This window comes from Lacerta agilis, chromosome Z (assembly GCF_009819535.1).
Source record: "Lacerta agilis isolate rLacAgi1 chromosome Z, rLacAgi1.pri, whole genome shotgun sequence".
NCBI classification, from domain to species: domain Eukaryota; kingdom Metazoa; phylum Chordata; class Lepidosauria; order Squamata; family Lacertidae; genus Lacerta; species Lacerta agilis.
In genome coordinates, this window is record NC_046331.1 from 12,495,163 (window position 1) to 12,521,399 (window position 26,237).

At 42.4% G+C, this 26,237-nt stretch overlaps 1 protein-coding gene across 4 annotated transcripts in view; it reads right to left on the bottom strand.

Moving 5' to 3' along the window:
• MED27 (mediator complex subunit 27) overlaps positions 1 to 26,237 on the bottom strand; it is a 176,957-nt gene that overhangs the window by 69,425 nt on the left and 81,295 nt on the right. The window lies entirely within an intron of this gene.

The following is a 26,237-nucleotide window of genomic DNA, read 5'->3' on the forward strand; positions in this document are numbered from 1 at the left end:
GAAATGAACTGCAGCTGAGTTGACTGGAAGTCAAGCACAGGGTGAGGGGGGTGTTGAAAGGTGGTGGGGAAAACAGATGTAAGGATGCAAGGGAAGACTGGTCGATTTTTTTGTTTTTTTCCCGTTTCTGTTCTTTATCTGTTGTTTTTGTTGTTGTTGTTGTTTTTCTGTAAATGATTGAATGTTAGTTTACTTTGTTTGTAATATGCGAATGTATTAGTAGTTGTATTGGCAAATAATAAAATAAAGCTTTTATAAAAAAAAAAGGAAAGGCAGAAAAGCTTTCTGGGTCTGTTGTCAACATTTTGCTTTTATTCGCATCCTTACAAATGATTCAAAAGGAACATGTAAAAAAGCACAAGGAAAATTAAAAAATAAACTACCAACAACTGAAAACAAAAACAGCATACAGAGGGAGGGGACTAGATTAGTTCCCGAGGGTTTATTCCATTCTCACCATTTTATAACTCCACATGCATACCATCACATTTTGTGATCATACACCCAATCAGAAGCTGAACTGTTGTTTGTTTGTTTTTCCCTTTAAGATTAGTTCCTGATCACGGGCATCGAGCCATATATGGTGTTGAATTTTTAAAGAATGCTTTAAATTTAGAGATTCACGAACAAGGGACTGAACAAAGGGCCCTCTTTTCATGCTCCAGCATTCTGGCTTTGGATTTTTCTGGTTTGTTACATCGATGTTATTAAACAAGAGCTCCCTGATTCAGACAGAATAGGCAACTTTGGCTTAATATGAGCTATGATATTCATGCCAAAATTGGCATGCAAGGGGGAAGTAGGAGACCTCGGCCCCAACATTTGCTTGTGGTTTCATAAACCATATTTTATGAAGTTGCAAGCATTCATCTGAATCAGGCTTACGTGTAATAATCTCAACATTTCTGTTCTTCTTTGTTCATCATTAACTTCTCTTCTAAGATCCCACAACTCAACTTATTGCTATCAGCACAGCAAATGTTATAATAATACAGCAATATGGATATGAGAATGTAAAAAGTGGTTATCCAGGAAAACATAAATCTGCTTTACAGTAATTACCGGTACCTGAAACTTGTCTGAGCCTTTAACTATTTTCTGTGTGTTTACTGAAAACTGATATTCATTCTTTTAGAGAAAGAACTTGAAAGGCAAAGACTCCCCATCTAAGATTGTCAGCTGTAAGTGGTAATGGGATTTTAGGAACACATACTTCCCTGTTAAAACTTGTTGTTTATTAAACTGTCTGTTTTTCAAAACAGACCTTGTTTCACAGTCAACAATAAGTTTTGGCAGCTGTTATTCATGTCACCTCCAACAAAAATACTATATATGCAATAAAGCAGAGCATAAACACAGGAGAAAAGTGATAGTTTACCTTGAAGGAATTAAGAAACAAATATTTGTATATTGATATTTAGGCATATTCGCCAATGATTTTTTTTTAATACGCTCCCCCTCATTCTTGCTATGCACTTCAGCAATTTGATTATTACCCCCTCCCCCCTTAAAAAAAACTTTGAGTTCAGAATTCTAAATCAACCCTTCAACTCAAAACATATTCACACCAATATAGACTTCTTAACACTTCCTCATCTTAACTTCTGCATCACGATAAAGTAGTCAAGTTATGAAGTGAGACTATTTATCATTTGGATCATTAAAAGCTCCACGCAAATAAGTTGGACATAGTTTTCTCTGTCCCCACCCCAACTGCCCAAATTCACTTTAAATAAGCTCAGGCAGCCATTAAGGATTTCTCAAATGAAAAGAAAAAATCAACACCGTGAAAGATCCCTGTAACGAGATGAGAGAGAGAGAGAGAGAGAGAGAGAGTAGTAATACTTAAATAACAAAGTAGAATAGCTCAAAAACACTAAAAAAGTTGTAAAATAATCCAAAGGAAAATAATAATTGAACAAACTTAACAAATGACTCCGAATACTAAAATAAACTACCAAAACAACCAGGGCCGTCTTGTCATAGGAGCTGGGTGGCACGGTGCACCAGGGCGCCAGGCTCCCCAGGGGCGCCCCCACGAGCCCGCCGGCATACCGGGCGCCCCCTCCCCAACCCGCCCCCGCGGGCGGGCGGGTGGTCGCGCGCCGGCAGGCGAGTTACAAGCTGGCTGCCCTCCGGAGCCCCAGCTAGAGCGCTGGGAAAGGCGCGCAAAGCCCCACGCCGCTCCAGCGCCACGCCCCTCATCCCCCGTTCGCCCACCTCCCTCCCGCGCTGGCCGCCCCTCGGGGGATGAGGGGCGTGGTGCTGGAGCGGCACGGGGCTTTGCGCGCCCTTCCCAGCGCTCCAGCTGGGGCTCCATAGGGCAGCTGGCTTGCAGCGCCACGCCCCTCATCCCCCGCTCGCCAGACAGCTCAATAGAACAAGATGGTTTGAAAATATAACACTAATCCTGGCTCAACTGCATTGGCTGCCAATTAGTTTCCAGGCCTGATTCAAAGTCCTAGTGTTGACCTATAAAGCCATACACAGCTCAAGACCTCAAGACCTTAAAGACTGCCTCTCCTCATACAAACTGACTCAGACCCTGCCCTTGTCATCTGAGGAACTTCTCTATGTCCCTCCTACCTGAGAGGTTCAGAGGGTGGCAACATGAGAACAGGCCTTTTCTGTGGTGGCTCCCTGACTGTGGAATGCTCTCCACAGAGACACTCATGTAGCACCGTCTTTACATATCATTAGGCACCAGGCAAAAACATTCCTCTTTACCTAGGCCTTTCACTAAATAATCTATGGCTTGCTAAAACTGTGGAGGTGGGTGGGGGAATGTTATTATGATTATTTTATTATTATGCTGTTGTTATACTTTTTATGTTTTTATTATTGATACTCCATAAAATGTGGTTGGTAGGTAGGTAGGTAGGTAGGTAGGTAGGTAGGTAGGTAAGTGTGTATATATACATATATACATATAAACCAGGGTCCTTGCTGATGCTATTTTTCTGGTAAAGTTTTTATTAAAGTTTTTCATAATACAATAAAGTAGCTGCTACAAAAATTCTAAGTAGAATACAGAGTCCTATCTTTAAAACAATTCTTAGCCCTTACCACCCACAGAAGATAGCAGTTCATCCCAGCTTCTCGCGCTGGGAGACCAACATTCTCTGTCTCTTACCCAGGGTCCTCCATTAACCATCCACCACCCCCATGAGTATACCATCTCTGGCCCTTAATAAAGGCCCCAGACATAGGACTACAAAGAAAAGAGAAAAAAGAAGAAAAACCAAGGAGTTTTAAAAAGGAAAATGAAACAGAGAAAAGTGAATGAGAGAAATAAAATAATAAAGACCAAAAGAAAGACAAAAGAAAAATATACATTAGAGAAAAATACAAAAAACCTTCTGATTTTTCATCTGTCAATTACATTAAAAAATGATTATTTAAGATATTCAGTTCATGCTAACATTCAATCATAACCACTTCCAGTGGAGATATTTCTTTTAAGTCTCAGAATCATTCATTTCTTCCGCCCACAAAATGTCCAAGATGGGTTCCTAAATTGTTATTATTATTGATAAATGCCAACCGTATTTTTCAGCAATAGCAGCATGCTTATATCCAATGCATCTGACTGGGGGAAGGTCTGTAGTTTGTGGGTAGAGCATCTGCTTTGTATACAGAAGGGTCACTCTCCAGCATCTCCAGATAAGGCTTGAAGAGGCCTCAGTCTGAAACTTGAAGTGCTGCTGTTAAGTCAGAGCGGACAGTACTAAGCTAAATGGTCCAGTGGTCTGACTCAGTATAAGGTAACTTCCTGTGTTCTGGTATACAGGACACCCAGGGATACAGAGTCACCTACAAGATTTTTGGCCACTTCTGGCAACCACATTTGCAAGCCTGTGTGCTCACCTGTGTTCAGTAAGCTCAAGGAGAACTGTGGAAAAACAGCATTCCAGCATGCAAAATCACAAGTAATTGCATCTATGTTCATAAAGTACAGGAACAAGTAATTAATAGCTTTTTACGAGGAATCCGATTAGCATGACAAATGATGTAACTACTGCAAGCAATGTACAGCTAATTGGACTACTCTGTACAGCAGGGAAACATCCCATGATTGTATCTGAGGAGGAAGCAGGAGGAACAGGAAAGGAGAAGTTGGCTCTGTCAAGGCTTTCATCAATCAAGTGTACTTCACAGCACTCTGTATCCTGGCTTTGCTTCAAGAACCTTTCAGTTGGCAGCTGGAACATACCTGCTGCATGACTATAGCATTATTTAAATACAGTAGATGGTAAATAATGAACCTTGAAATACTTGCACTCCTGCACAGAATACAGAAGGAGGATGATAAAGTTGTCACAGCGAGGAAGGTTTGCTTATAAACACAATTGGGTTGTGTGAGGATTGATCAGTTTCAAGAAGGTAACATACCAAACTGAAAGGAATACTGCTGCCTAGGTGAGGGCTATACTTGTGAAGAGGTCAGAGGAAAAGCTATACTGCACAGTATAGCTAAATTTAGGAAAGCCAGAGCTGGTTTAGTGTGTTTTCTGCAGCACTTAGAGGCCATCTTTCCAGAGCCATGTTAATCTAAAGATTTCAGCTATTTCAAGTAAAGTTGATGAAAGCATTCCCATGACACTCAAAAATGCTGTCTCCTTTACTGACATGCTTCTTCTGTCTGTCTGCTTTCTGTAGAAACAAACCTCTAGCTTCCAACTTTCTCTATCTTGCACACTCAAAGATGCCATGCAGACTTATAATGTTAAGCTCCCCCCCCCATCTCCATACTCACCCTGGATCTAGGTCCTTGAATGGTAGGAGGAAGTAAAGTGCTTTTTGTTCCCATCTCAAGCAGGCTTGAATTATTACTCAGGTTTCATGCTTCCCCAGATGTTACCCAGGCCGATAAACACCAGAATAGAGAAATTGTGGTGGCAAGCATAAGCTGGCGAACTGAAGAGTGTGGGAGCTATGATGCCAAGGGGGTGGAGGAAGCTGCCAGGGAACAGAAATGCTGAACCAAATGAGCTGGGATTGTGGAAGCAGCATAAGATGGGATGCCTTCTTGTAAGTAGGTGCTTGGCCACTGTGGGAAGAGAATGCTGGACTAGACTTTTTAAATGTGTATACAGTATCAGCTTCCTACATTACTGTTTATAACCCACAGGAATGACAAGAAAATCTACACAGAAGCCTATGGAAAAGGGCACCATACTTGTTGCAATACCACAAACAGCTCCTAGTTCAGAATAGGATCTCAAGAGGCTGGGAATCAAACTGATGCCTTTTGAGCCTCTGTCTCCAGGTCTACTCCCCTAGGCTCCATCCCATTTCTGAAACCTCTAAAAGACCTCAAACCTGGATATGAAGTGCTTTTTCTGTGCTCCACAGTCTCCTGCCTGGGACACTGCTGGTTGGCTGAGGCACTGGGGGAGGCACTAATTTCCTCAGGCATGGTGGAAGGCATCTGTGATGGTTCTAGCTCCCATTAAACACACCCTGTTGCTGCTGTGGTTTGTGGTTCAGCAGTCTCCTGGTCACCAACATCAGGCTGAGAGCCAAGAACCCAGTCTGGCTCCATAGTCATTGATACAGCAGCCTGCAACTCAAGTGTCCTGGTCACTGCTGGATTCTGGTTTAATGACACCATCCTATAGATAACAACAATTTAACAAAATTCAAAGTTCTGCCACCCCTATGCTCCTTTAGGAGGAATGGTGGGATAGAAATTTAGCAAACTAAATCAAGAGTACATTTTACATACAAAATAAAAAAAATCTTTCCAGTAGCACTTCAGAGACCAACTAAGTTTGTTATTGGTATGAGCTTTCGTGTGCATACACACTTCTTCAGATTTTACATACAGTATTTCAAGATAGTATCAACAAACCAGCGAACACAAATCACTGCCATCAATGACAAATTAAATAATTATAAGCAGGGGAGACATTTTAAGATAGGCCTTTGGTCTGATCCAGCAGGGCTCTTCTTATTTTCAGACCCCACTCCCAAACTATTCCTGAATCTATTCTTGAAATGTCATGGGCCTTTTATCTAAAATGAGATGTGTAGGAGAATGGAGGCTGGGCTTTCCAGTACGTAGATCACTATAGGAAAGTGGGTTTGCCCAACACGGAACACAACAAGTAAGCAACCAGTAAATTACTTGACAACTAAGGATTCAGATCTCCAGTTCAATCTACAGCATCAGCAACGCATGAAACTTGAGGCTGCCCAAGATCCCAGGGACTACTGCCAGTCTGAGTGAATAGTAATAAATTTACATGCCAGTGGTGAACTCATCTTAAAGCAGTAGGTAGATGGAGAGAGAAAGAGAGATCATGTGACAGACTGACAACAAATAGCCCCCTTGCTTACACTAAGGCGTCTGTTCATTTTTGACTCTCAGTGGTGTTCCACAATGTCCCCCTGCTCAATCATCTGAACACTGCAAAAAGGGGCTGTGAAAGAAGTGCCCTCCTATGCCCTTTGCAGCTTTTGAAGAGAAGTGATCAAGGGAGATTTCATTATAGGGGAATAAAAGTGTGCATGGAGCATTCTGTGCCACAACAACAACCAGAACTTTTCTCCAATTTTTAATTGGAATGAAAGGTCAGAGAACCAGATGAAACACACACTAAACATGTGGTGTGACTTCTGCAAAAGCACCAAAGAAAATAAATAGCCGAAGGGAGAAAATAATGGGGGAAAGGAGGCATATATGATAGCAATTGGAATAGTGTGCTTCCATTAAAATAGACAAACTAAGTTGATTTTAACTTTGCATTCTCCTTGGATAAGATGGACTTTTGATGTGACATTCAGCAGCCACAATCCTTGACCTGGTTAATGATGACCATTCATTTTTAGTTTATATTAGCAATTAAAAAGTTTTCTATGAAGAGGAAGTTAGAGACGCTACCATAGTCTGAATTAAGATTTTTGCCAAGGCCACACCAACCATCTGTTAATCAATATGGCAGGAAAAGCAACCCTTTGCTGATTATGATAACTTGTAATAGAAGTGATAGCAGGCTTATATACCTAAAAATAGAAAGTCTCCAAATAATGTTAGAAAGTGTTAGCAGCTTAAATGTTTGGAACCCCACTTACTGATTGTAACATCATCTACAGAGAAACTGCTGGTTTATGGGCAGTTTACATTTTGTGTGAAACCAGAATTGAAAAGAGAGAGAAAAAAGAAAACCCTCTACAGTGGTTCCTCTGGTTACGTACTTAATTCGTTCCAGAGGTCCGTTCTTAACCTGAAACTGTTCTTAACCCGAAGCACCACTTTAGCTAATGGGGCCTCCCGCTGCCGCTGCACCGCCAGAGCACAATTTCTGTTCTTACCCTGAAGCAAAGTTCTTAACCTGAAGCGTTATTTCTGGGTTAGCTGAGTATGTAACCTGAAGCGTATGTAACCCGAGGTACCACTGTATTCAAAATCATCCTCAAAATGCCAAGGCTTCTATAACATGCTTTTTGTTCAGAAAGATGGTCTAGATATTATATTACTGAGATGTGTATCTCTAATTAGATAATTCTGCATTACATGTACACTTATCTAAGTGTGGCGCCTGATTTATCTGCCAAAATGATGTGAAATCAGGTTGGTAAAAATGTCAGTCTTTGTATCGATAAGCCAATAATTTGGAGTGAGGATGAACCACAGGATAAAATGAAGAGCAGCAATACTCGCCCCACCCCTGGAAGCTCTATCAAAGTAAGCATTTTTTTAAAAAATGCTTTAACTAGTAATTCACATAAATATGAGGGTTGTTTGAAATTGTCCATTCGGCTAAATACCTGACAATCAAAAAACAAAACTGCTTACTACAGAAATATATCTCTCTTTTGTTGTTTTGCCACTTGCCTGCAACAAGGTTATTCCACAATGTTGCTTTCAAAAATCCCATTGCAAACGCTAAAAACCTGCCAGAATTCTAGCAGCAGTTGTGCAAGTTTGATATCAATTGTAAAGGCCAATATAAGAGGAATTCTTTTATGGCAGCAACAACAGATCATACACATTCATCTTTTGCTTGCCTAACTGACACCCACAATCATTACAGTTTATCACATCACACCCCATAGGTGTGCTGAAATTCTTTCTTCTGTGCCCTTTTATCATGGAGTCTAGGTGTGACATTAGCCCTCTTATGCTAGTGATGTCATACTGGGATGAGAGTGAAAGAGTTAAATTACTGTCCAATGAAAACCCAGGGGGTGGAGTCAACTGTGTATAAGATTGAAGCACAGGGGTTTTTAGAGTCAGTCCAGTCTGTGAGTTCAGATCAGTAGATGAGTCAGTCATTAAAGTGCAGTCAGTTGTTTGAGAAAGAGAGTTTCAGTTGGGTGGTGGTTGGTTCGATTGGTGATCCTGTGTGGGTGGAAGGTATAGGCCGGTATAGGAAGGTATAGGCCGGTACAGGAACTAGCGAAGAGATATTGACAGGATATTCTGAGAACTTAAGCGAAGTACTGTATTTGTAACCATAGGTTTGTAACTGTGTGAGAAATAAACTTGTTCTTTTTGGTTGAATTTTAAAAACCTGACTGGACTCAGTGATTACCAGGAAGTACCTGGTTGGTGGCAGCAGGACAGCGGTACAGTGGTGGCACAGGGATCAATAGTCCGTTAAACGACCAGGGACCCTGCGTGATTGCCACACTAGGGTACTTTTGAAAAAACACCAAGGGCTGACAGATAAATATACTCGCTTTCCGCATGTTGCTATTTGACACAATTTGATTGAATTCTACTAATTTCATTAATTTACAAATTTATTCAGATCCTCAAATAGCAACATGCAGAACATGAGTCAACCCTTGCAATTTTTAGCCATTGATTCAAAAGTAGCATAGAGCCCATGATAAGGGACACTGAAGAAGGGAGTTTCAGCCCACCTATTGGGTGTGGTGCCATATACTGTTGAAATGTAGTGGGTGGAGGCTATCGGTGAAAATGGTGTATCTTCACAGCCAGAGCAACAAATAAGCTAGAAGGGAGGGGAATGTGCCAAACACCTGCATGGCTTACCCCCCCCCACACACACAGCGTGCCTTTCTGGGTTTCTCCCATATTACTCTGTCCAATTTCTATCTCAAAATCACCACATCTCCTGGCCTTTGGTTATCTCATTCTATGGCTAAGCCTCCCTGCCTTCTGCCATTGTATAAAGGTTCACAAATTAAGAACATCTTCCCTATAGATCCATAGCTTCTCTTGAAAGATCCTATTAGGACATCTGTAGCTCTGAAGACTTATTAGGGGAAAAAAGCAGGGAAAAAGTTAAGACTTTTGACATCTAGATGAGTTATTTTGCTTCTGTGAAATTGCTGATACGGCAAGGACTGCCAGCCAAACAATTTTATAGGTAATAATTCAAAGATATATTCCTCCTCCCAAAATAAATAAAAGCTTCCTTAATCATCCTTCCTGTGACCAAAGTAAGTTGAATAAAGAGAAAAGCACATGCAGCTGGAGACCAAGCCTTAATACTTAACTATGTTGTGATGTCCCTGCAGTGTTCTAGGGAGCCCTTATCCTTCAGGGTTCACAAAAAGTCTCTAACTAAACTCCCTCAAATGGGACTCAACAAGTGAAGTAAGCCGTATTGGGTTCAATGATATTTACAGTCATACCTTTTTCTTGTGAATGCTTCAGGTTGCGTTTTTTCAGGTTAAGAAAGCGGAAAACCCAGAAGTGTTTACTTCCGGGTTTCGGTGTGTGCGCATGGACATAAGCGTTCTGCGCGGTTCGCGCATGTGCAAAAGCACCGCTCTAGTTGCGGACTTTTCGGGGTGCGAATGGCACCCCGGAACGGAACGTGTTCACAACCACTGTACTCCCAAGGAAGCATGTATAGGATTGCAACCTAAGCCAGACAATTTAATATAGCATATTCCTAACTCAATGTGACAAATGTATAATCCAAAAACAAAGACAGTCTCTACTGCACAGATCTTTACATAGGAGATATATATATATATATATATATATATATATATATATATATATATATATATATATATATATGATACATAAATAAATAAATATACCGTATATACTCAAGTATAAGCCGACCTGAATATAAGCCGAGGCACCTAATTTTACCACAAAAACCGGGAAAACTTATTGACTCGAGTATAAGCCTAGCAGCAAAGGCGGAGGAGGAAGGAGCAGCCCGAAAGGGCTCCTTTTGGGCTGCTCGTCCCTCCGCCACCGCCTCTGCCGCTCACAAGAGCAGTCATAGGAGCCACGGTTGGGAGAGGCACAACACAGCACCTCTCCCAACCGCGGCTCCTGTGTCTGCCCTTGCGAGAGGCGGGCGGACGTGGGACCAGCGGCAAGAAAGGGCTCCTTTTGGGCCGCGCGTTCCTCTGCCACCGCCACCGCCCGCCTCACTTGAGTATAAGCTATGGGGGGCTTTTTCAGCATAAAAAATGTGCTGAAAAAGTCGCCTTATACTCGAGTATATACGGTAATAATATTTATATAATATATAAATCAACCCTAACAAGGCATGGAACTGCTGGCTTATAGGGCCTAACTATGGTCTGCCCATTTTGCCTGCGATGTAGTTGAAAAAAAAAGTGCCCATCTGTCCATCACCTGATGTCAGGTGCTGGGTTTGTGAAACTGTGACGCCAAATTCCGAAGCAAGCTCCCAACTCTTCCCCAAAGAAAGAATTGGGAGTACTGTACGTTATAAGCATGCTCCTGATTGCACCTGATTACACCTTTCTAGATGCTGTGTTTTGAATTTAGTACCTTTCTCTCTCACCCTGCCCTGATTTATAGCGTACTCCCAATCTTGTTGCAGCTGCAGCAAGTAAATCTACAACAGCTAATATCATACAATGTCAAGTTGGCATCAAACTAGTCCATGGAGAGTGGCTATTCTGGATCCCTGTTTTAAGAAGTGCACAGAGAAAACTGTATGAATTCACAAAGTTAATGGACTGCTTATTCCCTCAGCCCTTCAAACTCTCTCTGGCTGCAATCCTCCACAAACCTATTCGCAGAAATCCTCCTGGGATACAAATGAGTTCACACACATATACTGTTGTGGCCTCTGGAAGTTGCTTGTATCAAGCACATGGAGCAAGCAGAATCAGACGAGTGTGATTTTTCAAAGTTGCATCATTTCCACTTCATTTCAAAAACCAGTTAACCCCTGGACTCAAGAACAACAATTATATTTCCATTCTTCAGTAACAGTTCTTTCATTAAAACCTCCAGAGTCTGTAAGGCATGTCCAAAAATTATCACCAAAAGTTCTCCCTGCTGAGTTTACCAGCAAAAAAAAGGAAAGCATCTGAAAGGGAAAAGAAAAAAGAGATAGCATAGCCTTTGGCTCAACTGGTTTGTAGTTCTACAGGGCTATTTTGTACAAGGTGATATTCTATTTTGACTTGAAAAAACTTGAAGCACCAAGATGATTCTTCCCCCTACACCTCACTTGATTTTAACACTAAACACTGGATGTAACACTCAGCAGAAGAGCTCAATGATTAAGAGACTCAAGTAGCCAGGGGAGTTTGACACAGACTGACAGGCTCCAGCTAAGCTTGCTGCGTAAGGATTTCGTCTGCACTTTGTCTTTCTGTTACTGAAATCATACCTAAGGGCAAAAAGGCAAGGGATACACAATAATACATCATGGCTCACTTATCAGGAAGGGCCCTGACAGCAAGTAGATAACCTTCCCAGTAAAGACTTAAAAGAAATAATGAGAGAAGAGCACCAATAATTTCTTACATGTCACTAATGCGCTATGAATTTTGAATGTTTCCTGGATACGAGAAAAGAAAATCCCTAACTGAGGAATCATCATACTTGGCAATGGTTGCCATGACCAAAAATGGGAAGAGCACCCCCTCTGGATTGTATTCAGTGATAGTTCTACTCTGAGTAAACACATTGAAATTAAAAAACAAAATTAACCTGAGGTCATTAATTTCAAAGAGTCTACTCTGAGTAAATATTGGTTGGATACAAAGCTTTGGAATTGTGAGCACAATGACCAGCAGAGCAGAGCAAGCTTATAGACAGGGGAGGCTGAAATATCCACTTGGCTAGCAGCCATCCTCTCTCACCTAACCTTACTTCGAGTAAGGTTCTACATAGAGAAGGGACACTGAAATTAATGGACCTATGTTAGTAATATCAATCAATTTCAATAGGTCTGCTCTGAGTAAGATTAACATCAGATACAACTCTTACTTCATTAAAATTATTATTACCCTACAATTCAATTGAAATCATTCAATTGAAGTTGGGGGTGTATGGGGTGTTAGGAGAGCGGTAGTACCTCTGGTAGGAGACACATCATGCTCCTTTTGTGGTAGTTTGTCCACATTTGGCTGCCACCCAGTAATCAGCTCTCACCTGTGGCAGTCAGCATACGACACCCCGGGAACGGCTTTGATTGGTCAGCTAAAGCAGGTGAGGGTGTCAAGGCGGTTTCTGCATCTGCTGTAGAGGGAAGTGAGGGGCACATGGGGCTCCTAGATAGCCCACCTAGGAGAAGGAAAGCTCTGATCCTAAACCTCTGCTGCCTTGCAGGATATCCTCAGCAGAAACAAAAGGCTAAGGAGAAAACTCTACACAAATCCAGAGCAGAGTCCCAAATACAGTTGGATGGGACTTTGTACTTTGTATCAGAACCAGTGAAGGCCGTGAAGGTCCTGTGTGAGTGCCTGGAGGCGGTTGGAGGATGGATGGCGGCTAACAGATTGAGGTTGAATCCTGACAAGACAGAAGTACTGTTTTTGGGGGACAGGAGGAGGGCAGGTGTGGAGGATTCCCTGGTCCTGAATGGGGTAGCTGTGCCCCTGAAGGACCAGGTGCGCAGCCTGGGAGTCATTTTGGACTCACAGCTGTCCATGGAAGCGCAGGTTAATTCTGTATCCAGGGCAGCTGTCTACCAGCTCCACCTGGTACGCAGGCTGAGACCCTACCTGCCCGCGGACTGTCTCACCAAAGTGGTGCATGCTCTGGTTATCTCCCGCTTGGACTACTGCAATGCGCTCTATGTGGGGCTGCCTTTGAAGGTGACCCGGAAACTGCAATTAATCCAAAATGCGGCAGCTAGACTGGTGACTGGGAGTGGCCGCCGAGACCACATAACACCGGTCCTGAGAGATCTGCATTGGCTCCCAGTACGTTTCCGAGCACAATTCAAAGTGTTGGTGCTGACCTTTAAAGCCCTAAACGGCCTCGGTCCTGTATACCTGAAGGAGCGTCTCCACCCCCATCATTCAGTCCGGACACTGAGATCCAGCGCCGAGGGCCTTCTGTCGGTTCCCTCACTGCGAGAAGCAAAACTACAGGGAACCAGGCAGAGGGCCTTCTCGGTAGTGGCGCCCGCCCTGTGGAACGCCCTCCCATCACAGGTCAGGGAAATAAACAACTACCTGACATTCAGAAAAAACCTGAAGGCAGCCCTTTTTAGGGAAGTTTTTAATGTTTGATATTTTTGTATTTGGTTTCTGTTGGAAGCCGCCCAGAGTGGCTGGGGAAATCCAGCCAGATGGGCGGGGTACAAATAATAAATATTATTATTATTATTATTATTATTATTATTATTATTATTATTATTATTATTATATGCTTCCTTCTGGCAACTCCTGCAGACAAGCTGGTGCCAAGCATATTCCTTTGCTTTCCTTTAGACCACATCAGTGAGGCTGAGGGGGGGGGGGCTTCCTCTGGACAGCCCAGGACCTCCATACACACTGTCCAGGCTTGTGGCTTGGGGAGCTCACTTTGGTGCTGCCAACACAGCAGTTTGACTTCACCCCTGGAGGCACACTCCATTGTCTCTTGAGACAGATGGGTGCCAACAACTGAAGTCAACTCCCAGGTGACATATGATATGAATAACCACCTGTATGTCATACCCTTAGTTTCCTTAGGGCAGAGGTTTACAACCTTTTTGATTCCATGGCTCCCTTGATCAACTACATTCTTTCTGCGGCTCCCCTGAGCCTCAGAAGCCCACTTATGTCACCTGGCTGCAGAGCCAGCAGCCCCTCACCCCTTTTTGAACACCTTCCCTTGTGGAGTGTTCCCTCAGCCTCCTCTACGCTCCCCTCTCCTTGGGAGTCATCTGGGCAGCAGCTTCCACCACCACTGAGCAGCTGCCCCCACCCCAAAGAGAGGTGCCTCCTTATGCTGCCCCACAGCGACCTGGAAAAAGGATTCCCCCAGGCCTAGCAGCCCAACCAAGATTGGCCAAAGGTGAATGTGAAGCCAGCCCCTTATTCACCTTGGGAGGAAGCAGTGGCAGCAGTAGGAACTGCCAGGTCTGCATGTCGGAAAGGTTCCCCTTCAGTGCTGGACAATCAGCTCTCAGGCAGGCACTGTACACAGCAAGCACAAGAAAGGCCAGAGCAGCACCTGCCTGCCTTGTCCCACTTGTCTGTCCATTCGCAGCAGCAAGGGCTGGCAGACTGGCTGGCTGGGCTCCCTCACTGCTTGCTTGCTTACTCTGAGGCTGCCTCAGCTCCTGGCAACCAGCCCCCCCCCCCACCTCCCGAACAGTCCCAGAGGCACCATTTGCCTGGGGAGTTTGTACACAAGGCTGCTGCACAAATAGCCACGCAAGCCTCTGGAAGGCATCAGAGGAGGGAGGGAAGGAAAGAGGGACAGAGACCAGTGCTGCCTGCGGCACCTCTTGCCATCATACAAGGCTCCCCAGGGTGCCACAGCACACTGGCTGAAAACCACTGCCCTAAGGGAACAATTGGGATACAAATGTAATTAATGAGTACCTACTTACAAAGCATTCAACTTATTTGCTCAAACTTATTCCTATGCATTACCTCAAGTCCTGTAACATCAATATCTACATATAGTGGAAGATTGGGAATGTACTGTCTGGTGCTGCCCTCCCCTTCTGGCTATACCTACATGTTGGGCACCATGTTCATTCAGGGCCCTATGTGGAAGAGTTCTGTTTGGGCAATAAATGAATTACTAAACCCATACTTCATAATATTCATATAAATACTAAAATACCTGCTACTGAAGTTTGATATAAAAAGCAGAAATAAATGCATATACATATCAGTAGGAATATTATGGTCAGGGACGACAGGAGCTGCAGGTTCCCCATCCATGTAACAAATCTTCATTTAAGGAAAATCAAAATCTTAGTCCTCAAAGAACCCCAGTCTGCCTAATTCCTGCCCACTTCACAACCGCCTGAGCAACATGTGTGAAAGTACATAGCAGAGCAGTTCCTACACATTCCAATCAGAGAATAATAAAGTTCAGTTCATATGCCACAGAAGCCTACACATACGTGAGATGGAAATGCTTGAGCTTTCGCAACTCTGGGTTAATCTGTATTCTTCATATCTTTGCTTTTACAAGATATTTGGCTTTAAGATGTGCCTCACATTTCATTTAATATGCTTAGCACCAGTTGCATAGAACAGTGTTAGAAGTGCAACCACAAGAATCAGGGGACCAGGCACATTTTAAATCTGAAGGGCTATTGATCACTGCTGCTTCTCCAGTAGGAACGTTACATTAACACTTTAAATAGCAAAAGCAAGGTGGAATGTCAAACAATCCAGCACCACAGTGTCTGCTTATCTTGGTTCAGTTTATTGCTTCAGACATTAGCTGCAACAATGGATAGGGGGTAGCTCAGTGGTAGAGCACATGCTTTGCATGCAGGAGGCCCCAGCCTCAATCTCCAGGTAGGTCAGGAAAAGACTGCTGTCTTGAATCCTAGAGAGTCACCACCAGTCTAGCTGAGCAGCTCTTGTCACATACAAAATTATGCCCAGTCCCAACATCCTGTATCACCCTCCTCCAACCTGATGTTATTGGACTACAGTTCCTATCAGTCCCAGCCAACATGGTCTGGATTATCTAATGTACCATTTGGGGGGGGGGGGAACCACATTTCAGCTGTACAGTGGTTCTCTTACCAATGGCATTATGCAGATTTCTGTGTAATCCCCCCCCCCTTTGAGGCTGTGTACGTGGGTAGATGGGGTGGGAGTATTCTGCAGTTAAAACATTTTAAACTGCTACAAGTAATCTTCTAAGGAGGACAATTAAAGAGAACATTCTCATGAACTCATTGAACAGAATTTGCTTTGCCAAGCTTTTTGATTTAACCCACCCACAGGGTTCGCTGTAAACACACAAATGCCTGGAGAACACCCTGAAGTAAAATAAAATAGTAATAGAGTTATTTTTAATGTTGACAAAGGGAAGAACACAGCAATGTAATTCTCTCCCCTTCCTATCCTGTTGTAAGTATATTACAAATTCTCTTTTTGCATGAGTTAATTATTTATAACCACATTCCTCTATTTCAAAGCTGTATGAACTGCAAAAGGACTTTTCTTATAATAAAAGCCCTTGGAATTGGCTTTGACTCTGGCACATGTTTTATTGCCATCACAAGATCTAGGAGCTCAATACTGCATTCCAGAAGTTTTCATCCACCAGTGGACGAGAGAAGGAGGGAACCTTACTGCAAAAATGGAGATTAATCTAAGGCCTGCTTCAGATTCAACAGCAGTATCCTGAGCTGGGACACTGGCAGTCCAACACCACTTTTTGCTAAAGTGCCATTTATGAAATACAGAACATTGTGGCACTCTGCATGGCTACAAAGATTTGTGGTACTTTTTGCTGAGCTAGGCGCATCACAACAGCTGTGTGGAAAGTCGCCATGTCAATGTGCCAGTAGTCACTAACTGACCTGTGTCTGAGCAGGGCTGGGCCATGAGCTCTGTGGAACACAGAAAACTCCCTTATACCAAACCAGACCACTGGTCTATCTAGTTCAGTACAGTGTTACCCCGGGTTACGCACACGATCCGTTCCAGGTCGCGGTATGTAACGCGGGCGGGCGTATCACGAACGCACAAAAACAAAAAAAACCAGAAGTAGCGCGATTTGAGCGCCTCTGCGCACACACGAAGTGCGCAGAACACTTCTGCGCATCCGGGGGTCTGGAAACACTTCCGGGTTGCAGGCATTCGCAACTCGAACGTCTGCAACACAGGGTGTGCGTAATCCGGGGTACTACTGTATTGTCTAAACCAGGCATGTCCAACTTTCAAGAGACTGCAATCTACTCCCACTATGAAAAAACTGGCAGTGATCTACCAAAGTTGTTGAGCTTTTCTTAGGGATCCAAAGTTATTGAGCTTTTCTGTTGGGGGGGGGCGATCAACCACGGACCCCCCCCCAACAACCAACCAGATCGCGATCGACCTGTTGGACATCCCTGGTCTAAACTGACTAGGAGCGGGGGAGTTTCCCAGCCATGCCTAGAGACAAATGGGATTGAACCTGGGTCCTTTTACATGGAAAACAATGATTTATTTAAATATTTATACACACTTTGGATATAAAACATCCTAAGTTAAAGCATGTACTCTAATACTGAGCTGCAGCCGTCCTACTACCATCATAATTAGCCATTAACATTGCTTGCTGAGGCTGATGGGAGTTTGCCACAAAAGAGATGGTGCAAAATTCAAATGTCTTTTGCAAGATTAGCTAGGCTTCCAGAAGCACGAAGCAAGTTGAGTTGGGGTTGTGATGATCTTAGTCTGCTTCAGAAATCAGATTTGAGCATTTCCAAGATGGTTGTTTTATTTTCTTAAGCTTCCTAACCTCTGGTAGATTTCAGCAGAGTAGTTTTAAGCATCACATAAATTATTTATTCTGCCAATAGGCCTACACTTTGTCTAATAAAAGGTGTAAAAGGGTTCTGTTAGATTTCAGGAAGGCAGGAATAGAGACAGAGTTTGAAAACCATCACTGAGACATCAGTCCAAAGCTCTACACACCCAAGGGGGCTTTGGAAAGCAGCTCCACCTTGGTGCTTCAAGACAAACCAGTTTAAAATAGGTACAGTTTCCAAAAAGTGTGATATGGCATGAAGGCAGGCGGGTCAAAAGGGAAAAGACATGTGTTCCACTGGGGCATGCTGAAACCCTTGAGTACACCTTAAATAATTATTTGGATCCCTGTCTGGCAGTGATACAATATGGAGACAGGGAAGGCTAAAATATATTTTATAACAGGTATGTAGACGTGTTGGTCTGCCGTAGTCGAAACAAAATAAAAATATATATAAATATATATATTTAATATATTTTATAAAACTGCCTCTTCATTTTGTCCACTTTGGCCAATTACTAGGCATGCATGCTCCAATATTTATTGCAAAGGGCCAGAATATCAAACCATGCTCATTAGATAATTAGAAATCCCTAGTGTATCTTGAATGAAACAATTTATCTAGGTCCCTTTGATTAAATGACTAGGGATTTCCAAAGTGTTGCATAAATTGTGAGGGGTGGGGAGATGGAACAACTGTCACCTCTTAACAACGCAGCAACAAAATCTCCAAGCTTTAAAATAAAATGTGTATCAAAGAACTGCTGTTTTACAACAGAAAATTCTGGCACCTTGAACAGGTTTATCAACCACCACAGAGCAACTAGCCTTTAAGCTACCGTTGAAGTACCGTTTTTGCTACAATGGACTAAAAGGATTACTACTCAGAATTTTGCTTGTTAACAATACAACTGAAATTCTTGGGCTGCTGAAACTCATTAAGCACTACCTACTGCCCTAGATCTGTTCAATGGGCAGAGTATGTACAATAGATTAAAAATATACGGCCCAAAGTTAGAACACCTTACTAAAAACAGCCTCCAAATATCAAACACACCCCTGTAAAATATTCCATCCTGCTTCCAGCCAAGCATAGGGGAATTGTATCAGCATTTTCCTCACAGTCACACACTACTGCATCTAAGACTTGGAGATCCTATTTCCTAGATTAATCTGTAGAATGAGATACCTAAACATCAACACCAAGCACTAATTCCTTTATTAAAAAATAAATTAAAAATCACAAGACATTTACACATTAGGGCTGCAAACAAAGAATAAAGTTGCTTTAGTGAAACAAAGGAAACTCCCCAAAGTTGAAGATAAAATTTAAGATGTACATCCTTACCCAATCACTAATGAAAGACATTTGCCTTAGTGGATGGCAAAATAAACAATGGCTTGTTATGAGAACAACCTTTGGGTTATGTGCTTCCACCCCATATTCTCTCTCTCTCTCTTTAATCATTTGTGATTTTCAGTTATATACATTTCAACAGTTTACAGTCATTTTAACATTTGAAAACTCGACTTACTTACTTCTCTTTCTGTGCTTCCTTAAATTTATATTTATCATTTCCTGCATATTCTAAATTAACTTATTATTTTATTAATCTACTTTAATTATCTACTCTTATGAAACTGCAGGGTTTGCTTTTTTACAATAATCCTGCCAATGTCTTAATCTGTTTATAGTTTATTTGATCCCCTTGTTGTTTCTTCTACCTTCTGAGAAATGAAATTTGTTGGACCTTATATTCTTGGCAGAGTTCCAACAGATATCGGAGTAGTTGAAGTCTCCCATGACTACGATAGCTCTCCTTTTTGAATGTTTGGTAATCTGCTCTAGGAAGGCATAATCCATTTTGGAGGTGTATACCAAACACCCACAGTAAGGTCATGCTCCCCACCCTTACCTACCATTTTTACCCATTTACTCTCAATCTGCCTTCCATGTTCCAGGTCATGGATCTCTTCAAAAGTATACACATCCTTAATATACTCACCCTTTCCTGTTTGGTTTATTCCTTATGAATAGGTTATAACCATCAATTTCTACATTCTGGTCATGAGTGTCATCCCACCAGGTTTCAGTAATGCCTGTTAGATCAGATTTGCCATCCTGTATTAAAAGCTCTAATTCATCTTTGTTTCCAATACTCTGTGCATTAGTATAAAGACAAGTGAAATCATGAGTCAGTCTCTCCAGCTTCTTCCTTCTTCTAGTTTCCTGCCCTTAAGTGGTGTCTGTAACACCGTCTTAGTTTCCTGTGCATCATTACCTCCAGTACCAGGTTTTCCCCTGTCATTTGTACTGTTGTCTCCCTCCCACTCAGAAGTTTTCATTTCTATTTCAGACTAACCCCAGTTCCTTGTGATGTCTGAAGCCAAACAAACTGCTGTTAGTCTTTACTGTACTATGGTTAGGTTGAACAAGTCAATTCCAAACCTTCACTTGCTTCAATTAATCACAGTCACCTAATAGCTAGAAGAAGGCAAGAAATGGGCTTTGTCCTCCATATGCTGCTAACATTGTGCTCTCCCTCCTTGGTGTCTGGCTCCTCTCGCTCCCTGCTTTTTCCCTTCTTTCCTAGTCCAGTTGGCTCTCTTAGTCACACTGAGGTATTGTGGGCTAGGGTACAGAAATTTCTGTACTCTTAGGTGGAGATGGAGGTTGGCTTGCAGCAATGGCAGAAAATGACTCCTTTTCCTCCCTTAGTGGCCCCAGGTTCAGATGAATTCTGACAGAAATAGCTGCTGGAGGAAAGACAGAATCTAATTTGATTCTGGATGTCTTAGATTCTGGAATGCCCCAGGCAAAATACTGCTAGGTTGGTATTATCTTGAAAGACTTTGTGCCTACTGTGTTGGCATCTGTGTCCCCACCCATTACCATATCTACCTTCCATTTTTTTTTACTTTGGATACAAGGGATTCTTTGTGTTCTATTATTCCTGCCCCTACATTCTTTCTAAGCCCAGTTATTAGAGCACAATAACAAAGGAGTTTCAAGAGATGATTTTATGATAAAACAGTCAGATAATCCCCAATGTCTGCATAATAATTTCTTTAAAATTCACCCTTCTTTAGGTCCCCTTATTTCTTTCCTTCCCTACATTCTTTGTTCATGATCCCTTTCTTACTCATTAAATTTTTCTATTGGCATCTTCCTCCCTTTCCAGTCCTGGCACACTCCTTTCACCTTCTCCTCTGGCACAATCCTCCCACCCATCAACCTCTTATTCCTCACCTTCTCTTTCCTCTTTCTTTTTGTCTTTTCTTTATTACTTGGACTCAACCCCTCCCCATTCTGTTATTTTCTACCCCTATCCTCCTTGCCCTAATTTTTAGTGCCTTCTACTTCCATTTTTATTCATGCCTTTTATCCCAATAGATGGGCTCCATGATATGGCCTCAATTTCAGCAAAGGTTTCCCAGGGTACAATTCTAAAGAGGAAAGTAACCATTAGCCAAGGCAGAACATCCATAAGAAGACCATGCTAATTATGAATCCTAAATCAGAGGGTAGGTAAGCTGGAGCAGTGAGACCAAATACCTCTTAAAATAATTGCCAACTTTTTAGTTTGGCACAGTGTATATTTGCACTCCTGGTTATGTGTACAAGTATGTAATCACTAGCATATCTAAATAAAATAGGGTATGGAAAATTTAAGGGGCAAATGCAATATGTGGCATTTCCAGAGCCATGAATGCTTCAGCAAGACAGAGACAGAGAAGACTCAATGGAAAACTTCAGAGGGTCTTCCTCAGCTGTTATCAGACTTGCTTTTATTATGTCTTTATTAAGCTCTTTTACAACTAATGCATTTACTATTCTCTACAATGCCTTCCTCTTACTCTGTATTATCTTTAACTCCTTCCAAAGATTTCTTATTAATCCATCCATGCCTACTACTTCTTCATACTGCAATTTCCTTCTTGCTTCCTGCCAGGGGCTGTGTTAGGAGGGGGCCTGAACTCAAGGAGTTGTATTCTGCTAAGTTCCACTCAGAGCAGACCCCCTCAAATTAATAGACCTTAGTTAGCCATCTGCTCCGTGTAGGACTAGCATTGGATACAATCCCAGGGTCTTTTACACCAGGCCCAATAACTCCTTGCCTTTCTTATTTATTTATTGTTTAACTTTAAAAAAACAAACAAACTATGTTGCTTACTTAGTGCAGCTTTCCCTCTGAAGGTCAGCCTAATTTTGCATCCACATATATGTATGTATGCAAAATTGCGTCATAGGCATGTCCCCTGAGTCATTTAAGGGCCAGAAGGGCCTCCTGCTTTTAGCCATCTTCCCACACTTGATGCACGACTAGCTTCTATTATTCTGTTGCAACTTCTTGCTCCAAGTATTTGCTAATGCACTAGAATTGTGATTTAGGAACACCTGCCTTATTCTGAAACAGCCTTGATATATATATATATATATAGCTTAGTACAGCTTACACCAGTCTTTCTCAACCTTGGGTCCCCAGATGATGCTGGACTACAATGCTTACCATCCCTAGCTAGCCAGACCAGTGGTCAGGGATGATGGGAGCTATAGTTCAATACTGGAGATCCAAGACTGAGAAGGGCTGATCTACACTGACAGGTAGAGGCTCTCCAGGGTTTTGGGCAGAAAGTCTCTTCCAGCCATTCTTGAGATGTCACTGGAAATTGAACCAAGGGCCTTCTGCATACAAAGCATGTGCTCTGCCATTGAGCTATGGTCCCTTCAAGAAATAAAAAACAGGTCTAATTTTCATGTATTGGAACTAATGTACTTTTCCTGCAGATTTCACCTCCAGCTCCCCCCCCCCCCCCGGACAACAGTAAATGTTTATTTTACTAGAGATAATCATAAGCTACAGCAACTGTCACAGACTCCTCTCCCATCAATCTTGATTGATTAGGTATGGCTCTTTATATGAAAAAAAACACTTTGTAAGAAGAAAATGTGTAGTGGTGCAATACGTGAATGGAAGTCTAAAAATGAAATGTGAATATGGCTGAAGATCAGTATTATTCTGTAATAGGGAAAAGAAGATTAGAAGAATCTCTGGCACCAGATATATACCCACACACTGAGCTTTTTGTAAGGAGATTAATCACACCCTAAATAAAAAAAAGTAAAAATCATCATCATCATCATCATCTTAAACTAGTAAAAGTCTCATATGGCAAAAGAAGCTTGGCTTGATAGAGTGTTAAAGCATTAAAGAGCCACAAGTGGGAAGACAGGTACACAATGGCTCTGCATAGTATTATGTAGCTATGGAGCCCAAGGGATAAAAGTGGCAGTCTGGCTTCCTCTGAAGGCTGCAATTGGAATAAATTATGCAAACATGATGTGAATGTGTGTAATCTGTTCTTAAGCACTTCAGAAGAGCCTTGCTGAATCAGACCAAAGGTCCATCTAGTCCACCATGCTGCTCTCACAGTAGCCAACCACATGCCAATAGGAAGCCTGCAAGCAGGAACTGAGTGCAAGAGCACTCTCCCCACTTGTGATTCCAAGTAACTGGTATTCAGATGCACAGTGTCTTTGGTACTGGGGGCAATATATGGTCATCCTCCATTAATTCATCCTCCATGAAAATATCTAATCTCCTTTTAAAGCCATCCATGCTGGTGGTCATTGCTACATCTTACTTGTTGTTGTTGTTGTTGTTGTTGTTGTTGTTGTTGTTGTTGTTCAATCATTCAGTCGTGTCTGACTCTTCGTGACCCCATGGACCAGAGCACGCCAGGCACCCCTATCCTCCACTGCCTCCCACAGTTTGGCCAAACTCATACCAGTCGCTTAGAGAACACTGTCCAACCATCTCATCCTCTGTCGTCCCCTTCTCCTTGTGCCCTCCGTCTTTCCCAACATCAGGGTCTTTTCTAGGGAGTTTTCTCTTCTCATGAGGTGGCCAAAGTACTGGAGCCTCAACTTCAGGATCTGTCCTCCCAGTGAGCACTCAGGGCTGATTTCTTTAAGGATGGATAAGTTTGATCCTTTTGCAGTCCATGGGACTCTCAAGAGTCTCCTCCAGCACCACAATTCAAAAGCATCAATTCTTCGACGATCAGCCTTCTTTATGGCCCAGCTCTCGCTTCCATACATTACTACTGGGGAAACCATAGCTTTAACTATACGGACCTTTGTCGGCAAGGTGATGTCTCTGCTTTTTAAGATGCTATCTAGGTTTGTCATTGCTTTCCTCCCAAGAAGCAGGCGTCTTCTAATTTTGTGACTGCTGTCACCATCTGCAGTGATCATGGAGCCCAAGAAAGTAAAATCTCTCACTGCCTTCATTTCTTCCCCTTCTATTTGCCAGGAGGTGATGGGACCAGTGGCCATGATCTTAGTTTTTTTGATGTTGAGCTTCAGACCATATTTTGCGCTCTCCTCTTTCACCCTCATTAAAAGGTTCTTTAATTCCTCCTCACTTTCTGCCATCAAGGTTGTGTCATCAGCATATCTGAGGTTGTTGATATTTCTTCCGGCAATCTTAATTCTGGTTTGGGATTCATCCAGTCCAGCCTTTTGCATCATGAATTCTGCATATAAGTTAAATAAGCAGGGAGACAATATACAGCCTTGTCGTACTTCTTTCTCAATTTTGAACCAATCAGTTATTCCATATCCAGTTCTAACTGTAGCTTCTTGTCCCACATAGAGATTTCTCAGGAGACAAATGAGGTGATCCGGTACTCCCATTTCTTTAAGAACTTGCCACAGTTTGCTGTGGTCGACACAGTCAAATGCTTCTGCGTAGTCAATGAAGCAGAAGTAGATGTTTTTTTCTGGAACTCTCTAGTTTTCTCCATAATCCAGCGCATGTTTGCAATTTGGTCTCTGGTTCCTCTGCCCCTTCGAAATCCAGCTTGCACTTCTGGGAGTTCTTGGTCCACATACTGCTTAAGCCTGCCTTGTAGAATTTTAAGCATAACCTTGCTAGCATGTGAAATGAGCGCAATTATGCGATAGTTGGAGCATTCTTTGGCACTGCCCTTCTTCGGGATTGGGATGTAGACTGATCTTCTCCAGTCTTCTGGCCACTGCTGAGTTTTCCAAACTGGCTGGCATATTGAGTGTAGCACCTTAACAGCATCATCCTTTAAAATTTTAAATAATTCAGCTGGAATATCATCACTTCCACTGGCCTTGTTATTAGCAGTGCTTTCTAAGGCCCATTTGACTTCACTCTCCAGGATGTCTGGCTCAAGGTCAGCAACCACACTACCTAGGGTGTACAAGACCTCCATTTCTTTCTGGTATAATTTCTCTGTGTATTCTTGCCATCTCTTCCTGATGTCTTCTGCTTCTGTTAGGTCCTTCCCACTTTTGTCCTTTATTATGGTAATCGTTGGATGAAATGTTCCTTTCATATCTCCAATTTTATTGAACAGATCTCTGGTTTTTCCCATTCTGTTGTTTTCCTCTATTTCTTTGCACTGCTCGTTTAAGAAGACCCTCTTGTCTCTCCTTGCTATTTTTTGGAAATCTGCATTCAGTTTCCTGTATCTTTCACTGTCTCCCTCACATTTTGCTTGCCTTCTCTCCCCTACTATTTGTAAGGCCTCATTGGACAACCACTTTGCTTTCTTGCATTTCCTTTTCATTGGGATGGTTTTCGTTGCTGCCTCCTGTAAAATGTTACGAGCCTCCATCCATAGTTCTTCAGGCACTCTATCTACCAAATCTAAATCCTTAAACCTGTTCCTCACTTCCATTGTGTATTCATAAGGGATTTGATTTAGATTGTATCTTACTGGCCCAGTGGTTTTTCCTACTTTCTTCAGTTTAAGCTGGAATTTTGCTATAAGAAGCTGATGATCTGAGCCACAGTCAGCTCCAGGTCTGTTTTTGCTGACTGTATAGAGCTTCTCCATCTTTGGCTGCAGAGAATATAATCAATTTGATTTCGATGCTGCCCATCTGGTGATGTCCATGTGTAGTGCCGTCTCTTGTGTTGTTGGAAAAGAGTGTTTGTGATGACCAGCTTGTTCTCTTGACAGAACTCTATTAGCCTTTGCCCTGCTTCATTTTGAACTCCAAGGCCAAACTTGTCAGTTGTTCCTTTTATCGCTTGACTCCCTACTTTAGCATTCCAATCCCCTTTAATGAGAAGAACATCTTTCTTTGGTGTCATTTCTATAAGGTGTTGTAAGTCTTCATAGAATTGGTCAATTTCAGTTTCTTCAGCACCAGTAGTTGGTGCATAAACTTGGATTACTGTGATGTTAAAAGGTCTGCCTTGGATTCATATCGAGATCATTCTATCATTTTTGAGATTGCATCCCAGTACAGCTTTCGCCACTCTTTTGTTGACTATGAGGGCCACTCCATTTCTTTTACAGGATTCTTGCCCACAGTAGTAGATATGATTGTCATCCGAACTGAATTCGCCCATTCCTGTCCATTTTAGTTCACTGATGCCCAGGATGTCAATGTGTATTCTTGCTATCTAATTTTTGACCACATCCAGCTTACCAAGGTTCATGGTTCTTACATTCCAGGTTCCTATGCAATATTTTTCTTTACAGCATTGGACTTTCCTTTCGCTTCCAGGCATATCCGCAACTGAGCGACCTTTTGGCTTTGGCCCAGCCGCTTCAT